Source organism: Oryx dammah, unplaced genomic scaffold (genome assembly GCF_014754425.2).
Source record: "Oryx dammah isolate SB20612 unplaced genomic scaffold, SCBI_Odam_1.1 HiC_scaffold_2, whole genome shotgun sequence".
Taxonomy (NCBI): domain Eukaryota; kingdom Metazoa; phylum Chordata; class Mammalia; order Artiodactyla; family Bovidae; genus Oryx; species Oryx dammah.
The window spans coordinates 96,701,130-96,719,405 of record NW_024070186.1 but is presented as its reverse complement, the minus strand read 5'-3'; the positions used below and the strand labels follow the sequence as shown (position 1 = coordinate 96,719,405).

The 18,276-nt window shown below is 39.5% G+C and overlaps 1 protein-coding gene across 14 annotated transcripts in view; it reads right to left on the bottom strand.

Moving 5' to 3' along the window:
• The window catches only part of ZBTB20 (zinc finger and BTB domain containing 20), an 838,376-nt gene extending 820,447 nt beyond the window's left edge, over positions 1-17,929 (bottom strand). For all 14 annotated transcript variants that reach the window (XM_040224195.1, XM_040224181.1, XM_040224152.1 and 11 more), the window contains exon 1: positions 14,625-17,929. The gene's annotated coding sequence lies outside the window, so the exon portion shown is untranslated. The remainder of the gene's footprint in view (positions 1-14,624) is intronic.
• Positions 17,930-18,276: the final 347 nt, after the last annotated feature.

Below are 18,276 nucleotides of genomic sequence, written 5' to 3'. Positions count from 1 at the left end.
TGAAGGAGGAGAGAGAAAAAGCTGGCTTAAAATACTAAAAAAACTAAGATTATGGTATCCAGCCCCATTACTTCATGGCAAATAAAAGGGGGAAATGGGCTCGCAAAGAGTCGGACACAACTGAGCGACTTCACTTTCACTTTTCACTTTCATGCATTGGAGAAGGAAATGGCAACCCACTCCAGTGTTCTTGCCTGGAGAATCCCAGGGACGGGGGAGCCTGATGGGCTGCCGTCTATGGGGTCACACAGAGTTGGACACGACTGAAGTGACTTAGCAGCAGCAGCAGCAATGACAGATTTTCTCTTCTTGGGCTCTAAAATCACTGCAGATGGTGACTGCAGCCATGAAATCAAAAGATAACTGCTTCTTCACAGGAAAACTAGGACAAACCTAGACAATGTGATGAAAAGCAAAGACATTACTCTGCCAACAAAGGTCCGTATAGTCAAGGCTATGATCTTCCCAGTGGTCATGTACGGTTGAGAGAGCTGCATCGTAAAGGCAGAATGCCAAAGAACTGATGTCTTTGAACTGTGGTACTGGAGAAGACTCCTGAAAGTCCTTTAGAGAGCAAGGAGATCAAACCAGTCAATCTTAAGGGAGATCAACCCTGAATATTCACTGGAAGAACTGACGCTGAAGCTCAGTATTTTGGTCACCTGATACAACTGCCAACTCACTGGAAAAGTCCCTGATGCTGGGAAAGATAGAGGGAGAAGAGGGCGTCAGGAGATGAGATGGCAGGATGGCATCACTGATGCAATGGACATGAACTTGGGCAAACTTCGGGAGATGGTGAGGGACAAAGAGGCCTGGAGTGCTGCATTCCATGGGGTCGCAGAGTCAGACACAACTGGGAGACCGAGCAACAACAAGCCATCTATCTTTATCTCTTAAATGAAATTATACACACAACACACACTCACACAATTATAAATAAATGTTCATTATTCACCACTATTTCTTTTGCTTTTCCTCTGGAAATCTATGCCCTGGTTCATTTGTTGTTTCCTTATAATTTATTCTCAGGTCTTGCATAAGGAATACTAATCCTGTGTTCTGAGTTTTTGGTTTTCCCTAAATGTATTTCTTTCACCTTGACTAGCAAATGACAACTTTCTGGCCACTGAAATTCTTGGCTTGTAGTCATTTTCCTTTTGCAGTCCGTTAATGTCATTCTTTGGAAGGACTGATGCTAAAGCTGAAACTCCAGTACTTTGGCCACCTCATGCAAAGAGTTGACTCATTGGAAAAGACTCTGATGCTGGGAGGGATTGGGGGCAGGAGGAGAAGGGGACGACAGAGGATGAGATGGCTGGATGGCATCACTGGCTCGATGGACATGAGTTTGAGTGATCTCTGGGAGTTGGCGATGGACAGGAAGGCCTGGCGTGCTGCAACTCATGGGGTCAACTCATGGGGTCACAAAGAGTCAGACACGACTGAGCGACTGAACTGACTGAACTGAACTGAATGTCATTCCACTATCTTCTTGCTTCCTATGTTAGAGATATGAAGTTCTATGATACTTTAATATTTTACCCCTGTATAGGAGAAACTTGTTCTACTTGGGAGTTTAGTTTCTATTTATTTTTAGAATTCAGAACCTTTATTAGGACATGCCTAAGTGAGCCTTGTCTTTCAATCAAGACCATAAATCAATAAACCCTTTCAATTCACAGACTCTGATATTTCTTAAACACAAAGAAATTTTCTTCTATTATTTATTTATACCTCTCCTCTTTCTGTTCTTATTTCTCCCTCTGTAATTCCTATTATTCACATTTTGATTTCTAAACAATCCTCCAAGACTCATCCTTGGAGTCTCATCAAGATTTTCATCATGTTTTATTTTTGTGCTATGTACTTTGATATCTCATACTTGATCTTTCGGTTCACTGATTCACATTTCAACAGTGATCACGTTCTCTTCTGATTTTTCCACCGAATAGCTCAACTAAGATATGTTTGTCTTAGTATCTGAAATTCTTCTTTGTTCTGTATTTGTATTTCCTTAAGTGCTCTTGCTATATTTCAAAACTGAGGTTTCATTTATTTTTGCCAACATTACTAGTTGCTTAGAGTATGTACTCAATTTTCCTGCCTGATCTTCCTCTCTCCTTTACTATTGCTGCTGCTGCTGCTAAGTCGCTTCAGTCGTGTCCAACTCTGTGTGACCCCATAGACAGCAGCCCACCAGGTTCCCCGTCCCTGGGATTCTCCAGGCAAGAACACTAGAGTGGGTTGCCATTTCCTTCTCCAATGCATGAAAGTGAAAAGTGAAAGTGAAGACGCTCAGTCGTATCTGACTCTTAGCGACTCTTAGCGACCCCATGGACTGCAGCCTACCCGGCTCCTCCGTCCATGGGATTTTCCAGGCAAGAATACTGGAGTGGGGTGCATTAGGGCCTTTTAAAAAGGATTGTTATTTTTTATTGCTATCTCACTGTAGCTCTGGTTTGGTTGTTGGAGTATCCTAAATGATGTAAGTGTTAACACTTGAAGAAAAGAAATGTAGACAGTTTACCAATTCCCTGCCAGGTCATGAGGAGGTAGATCACTGTTGCCTTATTTCTGAATTTTCTTTCAGCCTCAGGGACAGAGAAAACTCAGCCAGTGCACTCAGCTACTTGGACTTTTTAGATAGCTGGAGAGACTTGGATATATAAAACAGGCAAAAATTAACCTTTTCTCATTGTGGTTCACAGACCTCTGAAGCCCAAACTCTTGGTTACAGTGTCTACTGTTTTCTGATCTTTATCCCTGAACTCCAGTACTGTTCTCTAGTTGCTTGCCCAGCTGAAGGAAGAAAACCTTCAAAGCAGTTTTTCTGTCCCAGGTGTCATGGCAATTGTTCACAGATCTCAGCAGCGATTTGATACCAAAAGTCAGGAATTGGAAGTGAAGGAGAAGATTGCCATACCTAGGTCAAGTTGTTTTCTGAATCCTTAATTTTAAAAATATTCGTGGCAGGGGGTGGGGGGCATATATGAATCTGGAGTTATGTGGGACTTTGTTATAATTATTCCTAAGAATCAATACTTCCCTCACAAAGTATACTCTTGAATATATAAAAATGGCAATAAGCTCTCTTTATGTTCTTAGGTACAAATTCCAAAAAGACACTACAGCTATTAATCATTTGAAGTATACTTTTAAAAAATCCCAGTTTTAATTATTCTAGGACATAATTATCTTTTGTTTTGGAAACAACTTCAAATCAATGTGCTGCTATTTCAGTTAGTAGAAAGACAAGCTACAACTTCAGCCAGTCATGCTAAGTTTCCTACTGTCTAACTAGCAAGTCTTATAAACAAGAAAAAGCAGGTCAGCTGTTATACAGGAATTAAACATCCATCCTACACAGTGGCTTATATGATACTACCCTCCACATTGTTCATAGCCCAATTACCTTTTTTGCTTTCTAGGAGAGCTAAGGATATAACATCAAGAACATTAAAGTGTTTCACTGGACTAGACTCCTAAACATAATAAGGTAAAATAATCTAAAGCTCTGTTTTAAAAGTGTGTGAAATTTTATGAACTTTTTTTTTTTTTTTAAGAATTAGGAAGCTCATATAAAATGCTAAAAATCTCATTACAATCTATTAAGTGCAAAAAAATACTCTGGACTGTTTGTTCTACTATCCAGATAGGAATCATATAGGATATGAAATTTGGATTTCATCCTTGAATCACTAGGTAATGTAATTCTGTGTACTCTATTCAATACAATATCCTGAATTGATTGTAGTAGATTTGTTTTACCATTGATGGGCCATATCTGATATATTTCTTTTCTGAATCACGGTAAATACAATTTTTTATTGGAACTTCTGCCATGACAGAATTTCATTAAGTATCTAAAAGGATAGAAAAGCATGAGCAAGTGTAAAAATATTTGGGTCTTAGAAAAGTACAGAGAAAGCCTATATTAGGTAATAACAACTGGAACAATGTTAAATTTGAACCAGTCAACAGAAAATAAGGAATGATAGTCTGGTAAGCAAAGATCAAGGTAATCTTTCAGGAAAGTTACGCAAGAGTCTAATCAACCCTGAATCCTCCAATGTGCCAGAGACTGTGTTAAGCACTAAGACTTCACAGATTAATAAAATATGGTACTGCCCTTAAGGATCTGCAGTTCAGTGTAGTATAAATCTGAATGCTCTCTTTCCAGGTGATGAATGTCAAAGAATGGACGCACCCAATTCTGCATAATAAAATTGATCATTACACAAATAATAGAAACAGAGGTATATACAACATGAAATTACAGAAAAAGAACAACCATTTATTTGGGGGTTTTATAAACTCTGGCAATTCACTTTATAACAACTGCTGAAATACCTGAATCAGAAAGGTCTGGAATCCTGTTCATTTTCAGCTCAAATCACCCCTTCATCATAATATTGCCTTGTTCTCAAACCTTTGCTAGAAGAAAGATTATTGAGAGGCTGAATTTTCAAAGGTATTTCTCTAAGGGTCAGATATATAAAGGGAAAGTAAGATGCAAACAACATAGTTGTTGAAAAGACTAGGTACTACAGGATGTCAAAAGAACAAGAACAAAAGAGTACCAATGACAATAAACTTGAAGGGGAAAGATGTCACACATAAACTGAATGTTGATTATCTTTCTAACTTCACAGTATATTGTATTAGAAACATACAGATGTATATTGTAGTATATTTCTTAATGCACTGGAAATGAGAGTAGTCTGAAGAAAATATCAGATATTGTCATAAGGAAAACTAAAGACACATAAGTGACAGTGTAGCTTTTCCATTATTCATTGAGTCTGCCCCACCATATATATGTAATATAGCTCAACAATGAATATTACCTCTTAAAAACTTTTGAAGTCTCCAGTACCTTGTAGAAAAAGGGTGAGTATGCATTCAGGTATACCTATCTGTATTGGGTTTGATGTCATTAAAATAATTTTAAATTAAAAAAAAATCACTTTAAAAGTTTATGTAATTCCCTTTTCATTAACTCATGTGGGCAATCATAAATATAATCCAAACTCATGTATATTAACTTTGCCTGCACTGATCATTTGAACCTATTATTCCAATTAAAATGCATTCATCCTATCAAATAAAATTGAACCTTTCTTTTGGTATAGCAACAAATGAAGGAAAAGTTACTGTTACTTAGAGGAGTCTAGACTCTATTCCACCTTAAGTCTGCTAGAGCCAGGCTCCATGAATATGGGAAGAGGAGACATCAGAAGCTAAATTACAAAATGAAATGAAGTAAAATTAGGCTATAATTTAATTTGTTTTACTCATCAAATCCTCAGCAAAGCTAACAGGTGTTTTCTTATATTTAAAAACTGGACGGCAGACAAAAACTTGTACTATAAATGCCCTTCAGAGATAGTGATTTCAGAATTGAGGGGCACATGGTAGGTACTCAATAAATGACAGCTATTCTCAGATTTACCATATAGGCTTTTGTGCTAAATTGCATTTCTTGCCAATGCATCTAAATTTACTGGCTAGTTTTAAGTTAGTATTGATGATCATGCTTTTTATGCCAAAACCATAGCAGCCTTTGTATCCCAAACTCTAGGTGGCTCCTATTTAAGCCAGTTGTTGGCTCTGAAACAACTATAGGGGTTCAAACAACAAAAACATTGGTGCCTTCCAAAGTCAGTAGGATTGACCAAAGTTTTCAATATATTCTGTTTCTATTCTACATCACCCTTATTTTTCTGTATGATCCCAGTTCTTGGTTCCTCAACCTGTTCCATTTAGGTCTCCTTTTCGACCTCTGCCTTCCTAGTACTCCCAGTGTCTAATGCTCCCTTGACCTGCTCCTACTCATTTTCTTCCATCTGCTTTGTTACCCAGCTCCAATGCTGCATCCAAACAGATCAGGCAGCAGCCACCCAGTCCATCCACTGTTAAAACCTTCAGACAAACTCCCTCTCAGGATCTGTACTTCTAGACTGAAAAGTTAATTTAAAAACAAACTTTAGCACAGCAAACATGCCTCCCACTTACAGCTCTTTCACATTGTGCCCTTCTCCAGAACCTTCTCCAAATCCACTATGTCTTTCTTGAAGTAAAATTACCAGTACTAATCAGGGTGGGTATTCAGTGAAAATGGTCCCACAAGAGGCATGATGAGGAGTGATTAAGACCTTAGATTTTCTGGAGTTGGACTTGAGTTTGCATTTCCAGCTGTTATATTCTGTGACTTTTAAGAAGTTACTTAACCTTCCTGAGCTTTAGTTTATCTTTAAAAATGACATAATAGCAGTGTCTCTCTCAAAATATGCAGATATAACCAACCACCTGGTACAAAATAAGTGCTCATAAATGTTGGCTACTGTCGTTGTTACTGTTATCATTGTTTAGTATAAGAACAGAATATATTTTGTTTTCTTCTCACTATGCTTACAATCAATAAGCTTGCTAGTATATTTGGTACCAATGCCGTTAGGAAAGGGTCTACATTAATTCCTCAGTACATGGGCTGGGTTTCAGTTAACTTCTATTCTAAAATAAGCCTCCTTTCTAAACATCTCTTATTTTTCCCCCTTATTTGCATGCATTGAAGTACTCATAGCACCTTTTCTGCACTACAGTTGATTTAATTTTTTTCATTTCTCCCAAATAGCTTGGGTGTTCATTTGCTTCAGTTGTGTCCAACTCTTTGCAACCCTATGTAGCCTGCCAGGCTCCTATCTGTCCAGGGGATTCTCCAGGCAAGAATACTAGAGTGGGTTGCCATGCCCTCCTCCAAGAGACTTCCCAACCAAAGATTGAACCCGCATCTCCTGGGTCTCCTGCACTGTAGTGGATTCTTTACTGCTGAGCTACTAGGGAAGCCCCTCCAAATAGCTTAGCATTGCCTAACACATTGTTGAGTTTATTGTATATTCTGTCTATTAGGTAATTTATAAAATGTTAAGAGCAGTACCAAGAATATCAAGAGTTATGGATAGGTGTATGAGAGGGAGACAAACCAAGGATTATACAGCCTTCTCCAGATAGCTGCTTCCATTTGTGAACAGGTAAAGGGTTTGATGGTTTTGAGCCTCTCACTAACACTCAGACTAGCCAAAGGAGTATGAGTCAATCAAAAAGAAACTGAGAATGAAATTCTAAATGAAAACTTTAAGGTCATCACTAAACAAATACCTACAAGTAGGTACACAAAAATTGTGTGCAATTTGTTTCTGCATATGACAGCACAATAGTTGCAAAGTCTTTTCTAACACAAGTCCTTCCCACTATTCTTCATCAAGATAGAGTCAACTTCCTTAGTCTATCTTACTGTCCTTCCTGTGTAAATCTATCCCTGGGTGGGTACAATGTAGAATCAAAGATCAAATGCAACAGTTAAGAATTACCAGTTTTACAGGTCTATATGGAGATGGCCCCTCATACTCAGTTTATTTATGGTTTACTTTAAAATAGCACAAACCAAGTTAATCTTCTTTCTTCAAATATATCTATCTATCCATATATTTTACAGAATTAGAAAATGACTGAGATAATTTTCTATTACCTTTCTCCACTTAAGCAACTTATGCAAAGTGAAATGCAAAGAATCATGTTTATAAATTATATTACCAATATATCTACTTGAGTGAAGGTGAGCTGGTAAAAATTTATGTAAACTAATAGACTTATTAGTGAGCCTTAGTGAAGTTGCTCAGTCGTGTCCAACTCTTAGCAACCCTGTGCACTGTAGCCTACCAGGCTCCTCCGTCCATGGGATTCTCCAGGCAAGAATACTGGAGTGGGTTGCCACTGCCTTCTCCAGGGGATCTTTCCAACCCAGGGATCGAACCTGGGTCTCCCGCACTGCAGGCAGACGCTTTAACCTCTGAGCCACCAGGGAAGCCCAGACTTATTATAGTTACCAACTATAAAAGATTATCAGCACTTAATATTGTGGCTCTTAAACTTGTACTATTATACTATATTTAAAAGCAAGTATCATTAAAATGAAACTTTTATCCAGGGCTGAAAGTAAAAGGCAAAGACACATATTTTACATATACTCTTTCCTGTGCCCCTCTGCACATCACATCTAGTCACTTTACCTGAAGATAAAAATTCAAGTATCAAAAAACCACACTCACAGAACAGAAAGAGACCCTGAAGATGAAGGAAGCGAAGGTAGAGATCCAAACAGATCATGTAACATGCCTAAGATCATACAACTAGTTAGTTGTAGCACTAGATCTAGAACAATCTTTCCAAACTCTACATCTGAAATTTTTGACAAAGTGCAGTAAAAAGAGAATTCAAAGCAATATATGAGGGATTAGCCAATAAGTTAATGTTGTCCCCTCAAGTTAAAAACTGTTGGACTTAATGACTTCTCACTTGATTTTATATTCCTGGAAAATAAATTTAAAATAACATAAATCTGCAAAAACTGACTAGAAGTAATATCAATTAAAAAGAAAATTTATACTCTTTCTTAAATCAAAACCATGTAAGAAATATTTTTAATGCCCAAAGGAAGTCAAAGATTTACTGGTTGTGTGTACATGTATAGTAGTGATGGGGTTTGTTTCATTTTGTAAATTGTTTGAGGTTCCTTTTGTGATGTTAATTTGTATCCCCAAAAAGGAAGTACAAAGAAAGTGAATTTCTGATAATTTATACAGCACTGTTATATATAAGTAAATAAGTCTCTAGAAACAAAGATCAGTAAGAAAATGGTTGCCAATAATTTCAAAACTAAAAATCTGAGTTTTTAATATTGTTTGAATAACTGAAAATAATTATTGTTTAATATTATTTAAAAGAAAACATTTTTTAAAAGGTCAAAAGTAATTGAAAAAGAGATTAAAGCAGTCTACTTAATTCTCTAAACTGTGTGTGCATTTTTCCTGAAGTGTATATTCATGAGCTGACAGTAGAGACAGGCTGCCTGCTTTGTTTGACTATAGTTCTGTTTACCTTATACTGTCAAGAATGGATTTTGACACTCACAGTATTAATATTGCTATTTTTATTGATATAATTAGCACTGCTATAAATAATTCCTCGGCCTGGCATATCTAAGTATATCATTACAATCAGCAATATTGGGGCTTCTTTTTCTTACATGATACCTCAGAAACAGACTGCTGGCCCAAACAACAATGGTGACTTCATGATGTGGAAGTTACAGGGAAAAAAAGTTGCCCTGTCAATAAAGACTACTGTTTTGTGTATGACTTCACTAAACAAACGAGTTTATATTTGTTTGAAACTAAAGTTTCTCACCAATCTGCTGTTTCAATTTCACATCTCACCATATTGCACCTAAAACATGCAATCTGGATTCCTGTTGCTACTCTCCCCATCCCCCCCAATAGCTCAGGAATGGGTTTGAAATATGAAGCTTCAATATATAAAGCAAAAGAATTAAGACACCTAAAATTCACAATGGGTGGGTGAAAATAAGTGTGCTTGAAGTCACTTGTATAACTGCCGATGGGTGGCCCACTTGTGAGCTTTTGATCATTACACTGAAGCAAAATCAAAACATATTTTATCCTGCCTCAAGATCACATCAGCTGCAACAATAACCTTATCTAGACCTTGAATAGTTTGTTCATAAAACAAAGTGGGGTGACTGACCCAGTGCATACTCAACACAGAATACGAAGGCCAAAACAAAATAACAATACAATTCAAAACAAGTTTGTGGAAATTTTAGGCTAGTATATTAAACCTTTCTTTGTCTCTATCACTTGACAGATGGTTAGCCTTTACACAGCCTAGTATCTCTGGCAAAGAAATGACTGTGTCTAGCCAATAACACCCCAAATTTTCACTTAAAATGCACTGTACACATACTTGCACTTACCTTATTAAAAATATGAATATTAATAGAATTAGTCATTATTTTATTATTTAAATTTGTCAGATGTCAAGATTTTATCTTTTACTCTGAAATACTTCTTTTTCAAACTTGCAACTATCTTATTATGTCAATCCAGGGTTAGAAAATTCTTCACTTCAGATTTCATTCATTTTATGTGCTGCTTAGTAATCATGCTTTGAAAAACTTCCTTGGGACTTCCCTGGCAGTTCAGTGGTAAAGACTCCTTGCTTCCACTGTATGGGCTCGATCCCTGGTCAGAGAAATAAGACATAAAATCCCACAGGCCACGTGCACTGTATGGCCAAAACAAAGCAAAAAAAGTTCCAAAAATAAAATTTAAGCCAAAAATAACACAAAATTTACTATGTTGTTACTCAGAGCAAAGTTTTGGTACGTAACAAAGTTCAACAAAATCACCTGGGAAGTTTGAACGCCTACCACAAGGCAGGACTAGAATTATTTATCTAGTACTAAAATAAATCTTTATTCAAAAACTGATCACATATAAACATATATTTACATGCACATAAACACACATTGATCAACTATCTTTACTAGAATTAGAAAAAGTTCCTAATTTTTAACATTCTATCAACCATTCTTTGCTTTTTTTTTTCATTCTTTGCTTTCTAAAAAAGATTTCAGCTGGAACAATACGCTCTATTAGTTACACTCTCTGCTTTTTGTCCTAAATCTTCCTATTGATAGCTTTCAGATTCTGCCAGGTCTGTATTCAAATAGCCACAGGCACTCTCAAAGTTCTCTAAAGTGTATTAACATGTACTCTTTCTGGAAGAGTTGATTACTGCTACAAATTAGCATAGATATCTAGTGTAGGTATAGAAATTCAAGCCCTTCACAGCAGGGGACAGAAGAACTGGAGGTAGGATTGTGTGAACTCATATTTGACTAACAAAATAAAATTCACTGTGTTAGAGAAAAATAAGAAAATCAGAACTTGTTATTTGAGAACTGTGAACTAGGTTTTAGAAAAGTGAGACACCCACTACTTGAAGTAACAAACTCACTGCTAAATCTACTCCCTTAACCAGGCACCAAGTTTCCTTCAATTAGAAACCTAGGATTTTTACACCTACAGACTAAATGATTAAAGTAATGCTAAAATCTTCTGTAATGTTCCTCTTGAATTACAAATGGGCTATTAAATCAGAGAAGTGCCAATCAAATGCTTTTGTAGTTTGAAAGAAAGGTTTAAATAACAAAGCATTTTTTTTGCAGGCCTCTCTCTTTAAAGTCACCTATAAATTAATTACAACAAATTTCCATCTTCTCTTGATAAAAACCACAACTGAAAAAAAGATTTAGGCACTTGATTTTTCAGACATATTCTTAAAACAAACTAACTAAAAAAATTAAGATATTCTAGATTATGTTTTACCATAATTTGCCGACAAAAGCTCCATAGGAATTTCAGAGTAAATTCCAAGACACAGATTTTTTTTAATATAAGGTAATATTTTATTTATTTCAAAGGCATGCTTAAAAATAAAACCCTACCTGTTAAAAAGATCTACTGAAATGTATGGAGAATGTTTCATGACAATAACAAAAGGTACAAATGAGCAATAAAGTACTGTAAGGTCTTCCTTTCTTATCACTGGCAGTTGATGAACACCTCCCTGATCTTTGAAATGAGAAAACAGCTAGGTTTTAAAGTTTCATACCAAAAAACCTTCTTCTAGCAATCTAAATACACAATGTGTATGCGACATTACAATGAAAACTCCACAGGGGCAGAGAATTTTTTCTCTTGTTCACTGTTACATCCCAAGCGTCTAGAACAGTGTCCAGGACAGTTAGATGAATTTAAATATCCATTCATAAACAAATTATTTCAGAGAATAAGTTAGAGCCCATTAAGCTACACTTCTATATTCCAAATGTTTTGAAGAATCTCTTCTTACCACTTATTGTAAAATATCTGGAATAAGTTGTAATTCATTTATAAATTTTAGATCCTTCTACAGGAACTCAGTTGTATCTTTTATTAATCTTCTGAAATGACCTAATTTTTTTCTGGGAATTCCAATTTGGTTGGAAAGTCTCCTGAAGACTGACTCTGTGTCTGTCAGTGGTTCAGTCGTGTCCAACTCTCTGCGACCCCACGGACTGTAGCCCACCAGGATCCTCTGTCCAAGGAATTCTCCAGGCAAGACTACTAGAGTAGGTTGCCAGTCCCTTCTACAGAGGATCTTCCTGACCCAGGGACAGAACTCGGGTCTCCTGCATTGCAGGCAGATTCTTTACCGTCTGAGCCACCAAGTAAGTCCCTGAAGACTGACTACTGAGGTAAAAGTAATTCATTTAAAATGTCCCCCCACCTTGGACTTTATTCCTATATGGAGTAATCAAAGTTATATTAATTTGACAAGAGTAACTGGATATTTGTGAACCTCAAAAACCTGCTGACCGCTTCCGACACTGGCATCACATTAACTAGTAGTTCTGAACAACACCCCTCTTCCTCCCATCATACACACACACCAAAATTATAACCCTCACATGTAAATTGTTCTTTCCTCTAGTAATCCATTTAAACTCATAGTCTTTCAGTAGCCACTTGCTAGTAGCTAGTATACACATTAACTACATATTTTCTTGGTATAGTAGCAATAAAAATACTGGCACCTTAAATGAACTAAACAGGTAAGCACAAAAACTTCTTCCTAAAACTGGATAAAATTTCACAATTTTTAAACTTCTTTCTTCAGTCTGTTAAAACTGGATCTCACCATGAAAGGGCATATTGCTTTGGAGGCTGTAGCCAGTTAACTTGTCACCTGATCTTCATAAGCAAATGCTTTATTCCCCTGGTCTATGAGATCTGATTTTACAAAGCCAAAAATACCCAACTGCTAAACTCACTGGGCAGCTAATTATATTTCTAGAAAACTCACTTTTTTTTCTTCTCATCTGTTTATTTGAGCACCATGTATTCTTAAGCCTTGACAGCTAAACAATGAGTAACATCAGCAGTTCAAGGACAACTTCAAAATTTCTCAAGACTACTCCCAAGAAGACACAGTGAATGGTATTACCATGTACTATATATGCATCAACTTTGATACACTCTGATTAAGAATGACAAACAGCAACAAGGGCATTTAAAAAAAAATAATGTAAATTGTTGCTGTGGTTCTTTCCTATGAAGAAGGGAAATGCAGGACTTAGTCAAAATTGGACTGATCAAATTTATACGTGGGGGTGTGGTGGGGTGGAAGGGTTTATTGTAACTATTCCCAAGTGATAGCTAAGGGTGTATGGTATTAGGAGCAACAGATAGGAAAGTAAGTCATTTATGAATTTGTTGCACGCATGCACAATTATAACTGATTATTTAATGTGTAAAGCTGGAGAAGTTGTTTTACAAAACAGTCATTATAATTCATGTTTTAAAACTTTCAATACCAACAATAGTAACTTTAGAAAAGAGTTTGCTTGAAAACATTGTTCTCTGTTCATTTTCTTGGCTGAAATTTACACATGACCACAGGATAAGAAAACTCCACTTGAGCAACATTTTGGTTTTTCTAATGCTAAGAAGCAGCTGAGACAATTTTCACATGTCTAGAACATTAACAAATTCAACTTATCTTGGGCCAATGCTGATTTTGAAGACAGTACTTAACCCACCGGCTGCTTCCAAATTACTTCCTGCTTCATTCAGATTTTTACTGGAGAACTGTCATCCTGCTACTGACCCCATTCAACTAGGCTGCCTTAAGAGATCAGCGGATTACCGCGCTAGGTAGGATAGCTGTACGCCATATTGTGTTTTCCGCTAATGTTTATAGTTTGTGTGCCTAGCATATGTTTGTGCAAGTGTGTTTATCAATAGAACTTTTAGAAAATCCCTGCCTCCTGCCTCTTCAGCATCCTTAAAAAGGATAACAGCTTCAAGAGGGGCGGGGCGTGGGGCGGGTGGTGGGAAAAGACCAGAATGCCACACGGATAGTAATGCATTAAACAGTGTAAAACAGTGCATTTCTTTAAAACTTTCAAGAAGCTTCCAACCATTTCTCTCGGCTATGGAAACCGTATTTTTTTTTTTCTTTTTAATGTTTCCACGGGGACCCACAGGAGGAGAGAAAGAAGGAAAGGAGTGTCTTCCCTTCCCAAGCCCTCTCCTCTAGAGTCGTAGCAGCGAAGCAGGCGGCGGCCGGTAGCTCGGGCGTCTGGAGGGGCGTCCAGCGGCTCTGGGGCCAGGACCCCTCCCGCCCCCCAGTTCTCAGAAGACGCTCCAGAGACCGCCAGAGCCACGGCAAGCGGGGGAGGGCGAGAAGGGAGGGGGCGGAAGACAAGCGGGCGCCTCTAGTAGCTCCTGAGCCCAGGCTAGTCCCCCTCAGCTCCTCTTCTTGGAAGCGGCAACTCCAGGCGCGGGGAATAGAGAGAAGAAGGCAGAAGACTCGTTTCCAGCTGCGGGACGCCCCGCCCGCTCCTAGGAGCCGGGACCCTCCCGCGCTCCCTCCCTCCGCGCGGGGTCGGGCGAGGCCGCCGCCGCAGCCCGGCGCGAGGAGGGGCGCCAAGAGAAGGGGGAGCGAGGCGGGGCGCCCGGGGGAAGGGGCGCGCGCTCTGCGGACCAACGGCCCGCGGGCTCGCCACTCTAACTCGCTCCCCCAACCCCACCCCGCGCCCCTCCTTTCCCGTCCCGCCGCCCCCAACTCCAAGCGCCTCGCGGACGCCCCGTCCCCCACGGCTCGCACACACCCCTCCCTCCCGCCTCACAACAAATTAGAGTTTTTGGCGTTACCTCCTCGCGCTCTTTAATCTTCTTTCCTCAACTCCTAAACTTCCCCCCGCCCCTACTTCTTCGGCAGAAGGCCCACATTGGGCGCCTCACATCGCGAACCCTCTATCTTTTCCTACTATTGGGTTGCCCTCATGCCACTCTTCGCTTCAATGAGCCAATAAGGATGGGACGCCCCTCGTGAGGTTGCCGCCCATAAACAAAATACACTCTTCCTCCTCCCCTTCACCTATCCCCACCCCAATTGCCTCTTCCCTCATCTCTACCAGTTTCGATTGGACTAGGAGAAGCCCAATCCGCTATCCCAGACACACATTGGATTATGGAAACTTCGCTCAGAAAACTGTTAACAGATGATTGGTCAAGAGTCTTCCCACTTCCCACCCTCTGCCGCACTTTCGCCCACTCTGGAGAGGTCAGTCATATCTCGTTGTTCAGTGATCCGAGAGTTAGGAGGCAATTGGTTGAGAGAACCCGTCAGACTGGACTGGGGTGAGTCGTGATTGGTCAACACACACACAATCAAGTTTGGTTGTCTACTCCTCCGGCCCCCCCCCTTTTTCTCCACGCCCCCGCCCCCTCCCGACTGCTTTTACTTTCTACGCATTTCTATTTCCTCCTTTATTTATTTATTTGTGATAAACTTAAATGACCCGGCGACGGAGGCGGGACTCGAGGCGAGGCCGAGGATGACGGGCGACGGCCGGGGGCCAATTGCCGAGAGGGATGCCGGGTGAGGGGCAGCGGCGGTGGCCAGTGAGAGGCAGGTGTCTGGAGCGCGCTAGGCCTATGGAGCCGGGATGCCCCAGCGGAGGCGGCGGTTACCCGCTGTCTGGCGCGGCGAGCTGGCCGGGGAGCCGCAGGAGGGGAGGAGGGGGTGTCGCTGTCGCAGACAGCTGAGGCGGCTGGAGCGAAGCTGGATCCCGAGTGATGGGAGGGAAAGAGGGAGAGAAGGTCTGGGGAGGCGCTCGAGGCCCCGCTGAGTCCAGGCTTGGTTCCTGTGGAGTGGGGTGCAGGTTGCCAAGCCGAGAGGTCACCGGAGGCCGCTGAAGCAATGCCAGTGCTCAACGGGAAAATGTGTTCGTTCAGGAGGTTTGGAAAAAAGACTATGTAAAACAGTTCGGAGTAAGCCGCCCTTAATACAAATGAGGATATTATCCTAACGGAAAAAGCAGATTATGTTTCTTATTACTAAAGACCTGAAGTACTAACGACCCAACTGGAGCCCACAAAATTCAATATCCTGAGGGCTAGAAGGAACAAATAAAGCAACACGGAAAATTAAATGCGGTTCAGACGCGTCAATAAAACCTTCATCCTCATCCATTTGTCACTCAACATAGCACTCCCCAGAGCCAAATTCTTACCAAGTATTAGTTCTGTACTCAGGCATGGAGGAGTAAAAAATGAGTATTAAAGCCAGCAGGAGGCTTACGGAAGGTTCCTAAAAAGGATTCCTAAAAAGGGCTAAGATGGGGGTTGGGGGCGGGGTGGAGGGCGCTTTTCACTAAACACAAAAAAACCTGCAAAAATGAAAGTCGCTGTATTTAGGGAACTCATCACAAAATAAGGGACTTTATTAAAAATACCATGCTTACAAATAATACAGTGTATTTACAGCTTGAAAACTTTTTTAAGTAAGACATGTATTCGATGTGTCGTTTCTAGTAGACTCAGGTCTTCTGAATTTTCTCCTAGGCTTCCTTGGGTTATAGAGCATGCCATAAATAAAAAACTTCGTCATGAAACTTGTTAAAGATGATTAGGCAGACTTTATTCAGGACCATTGAATAAAGGTATAGATAGGATCATTGCAATCGAATTTTGCATGGGGGTGGAGAGGTTGAGCTCAAGTTTGTGTTTAGAACGGGCAAGTGGGTGAGGGTCAGTGGCTGGAAAATTGCTGAGAGGGAAACGTTAGGGGTAAGGGAAATTTTGGCTAAACCAATCAAGCAGGATTCTTGCTGAAGACAGGCCAAGGTGATCAGACATTGCCTTGGGAATGGTGGAAGATGAAGAACCTGATCATGTATCTAGGGTAATGTGGTGTGTGTCCAGAGAGTCATTGCTAAAACTATTTTGTGAGAAAGTGTACAAATAAATGCCTGGCTTTGGTTAATGCGTTTTGGTAGGATCTAAGCAAAATAAATAGGCCCTGATTAAAAAAAAAAAAAGTGTACAAGGCTTTGCCTTCATAAATAACATTAGATCTATCTTTTGAAGAATGTTTATACAAGGGTCTCAGAATCCACAAAATTACTGCATCAGGTGTCAGCAGATTTAAAAACCAGTACGCAAATTTCTATTGCATCTGGAAGCCAAAACATTTCAGAATTTATGTATAAAATCTTAGCTACAAAGTAATGTAGTAACCATAGTTTAAGCGTTCCACACAGAATAATCAGCTTCACATGAGAAAATTCAGTAAAAGTTAACATAAGTGTTTAAATAGTTTAATTCCACAATTTTTCTGAAGTACAATGGACACTCCCTGTAAGTACTATGTAAAACTCAGTCCTTTCCCGCAGGTTTTTAAAGTTATCATTCAGTATAAGGGCGCGGAGCTGTTAGGAGTATAAGAATATGGCATTAGGAAAGCAATGTAAAATATTCTAATTCAATATTAGTGAGCAGGTGAGGCCTTGGATGTTACTGCCCCTATTTGAGATAGTGGTTATTTATACCAGTTCTCCTGATGTTAGAATCTGGGATTAGAATGCTTCTATCTATAAGGAATGCCTCAATCTTTATATTTACATTACACATGCACAGACCTCAACCACCACCGCCCCCAACACACACACAGAGATACAAACATGCCAAAAGATGTAGCAGGAATTCCATAGTAACATTAAATAGCTTTCCTACACACAAGCAATAACAGAAAATGTAGTGGAAAAAATATCCCTTTTTAAAGCTGTGCAAAAAGCTATAAAACATTTTCCGTGTGAACAATGAAACATTGTGTGATCTATGTAAATAAAACTGTAAACTTGCCAGTGAATATCAACTAACACTTAACAAATGTCAAGTTGCAAGTGACAGAAACTCAGTTCAAACCACCTTCACCAGTTAAAACTGTTGGCTTGTACTAGAACAGTAAGGATATAGTTGTCCCAAGCACAACTATATCTGGAGCTCAAGGAGGTCCCTGAGCGTTATGCTGAACATTTATTTACCTTTCATCGTATGCTCTTTTGGGGACTGTTCCTCCTAAAATCCAGTCATGTGATTCAGATAGAACTACCAGATACAACGCCCACCTCCTTTTAGGTTAAATGCAGAATCTAGTCCCTATAGCACCTGATATGGATTTTTATATATACTTTGGGCTTCCCTGGTGGCTCAGAGGTTAAAGCGTCTGCCTGGAATGTGGAAGACCCGGGTTCGATCCCTGGTTCGGGAAGATCCCCTGGAGAAGGAAATGGCAACCACTCCAGTACTCTTGCCTGGAAAATCCCATGGACTGAGGAGCCTGGTAGGCTACAGTCCATGGGGTCCCAAAGAGTCGGACACGACTGAGCGACTTCACTTTCACTTTCTATGTAAACTAGAGAGTCAGTTGATTTTACGTGTTTACATATTGACTTTGTATACATACATCTTGGTGGACTCTTATTGTCATTTATCAGTTGACTCGATTTTATGTAGAAAT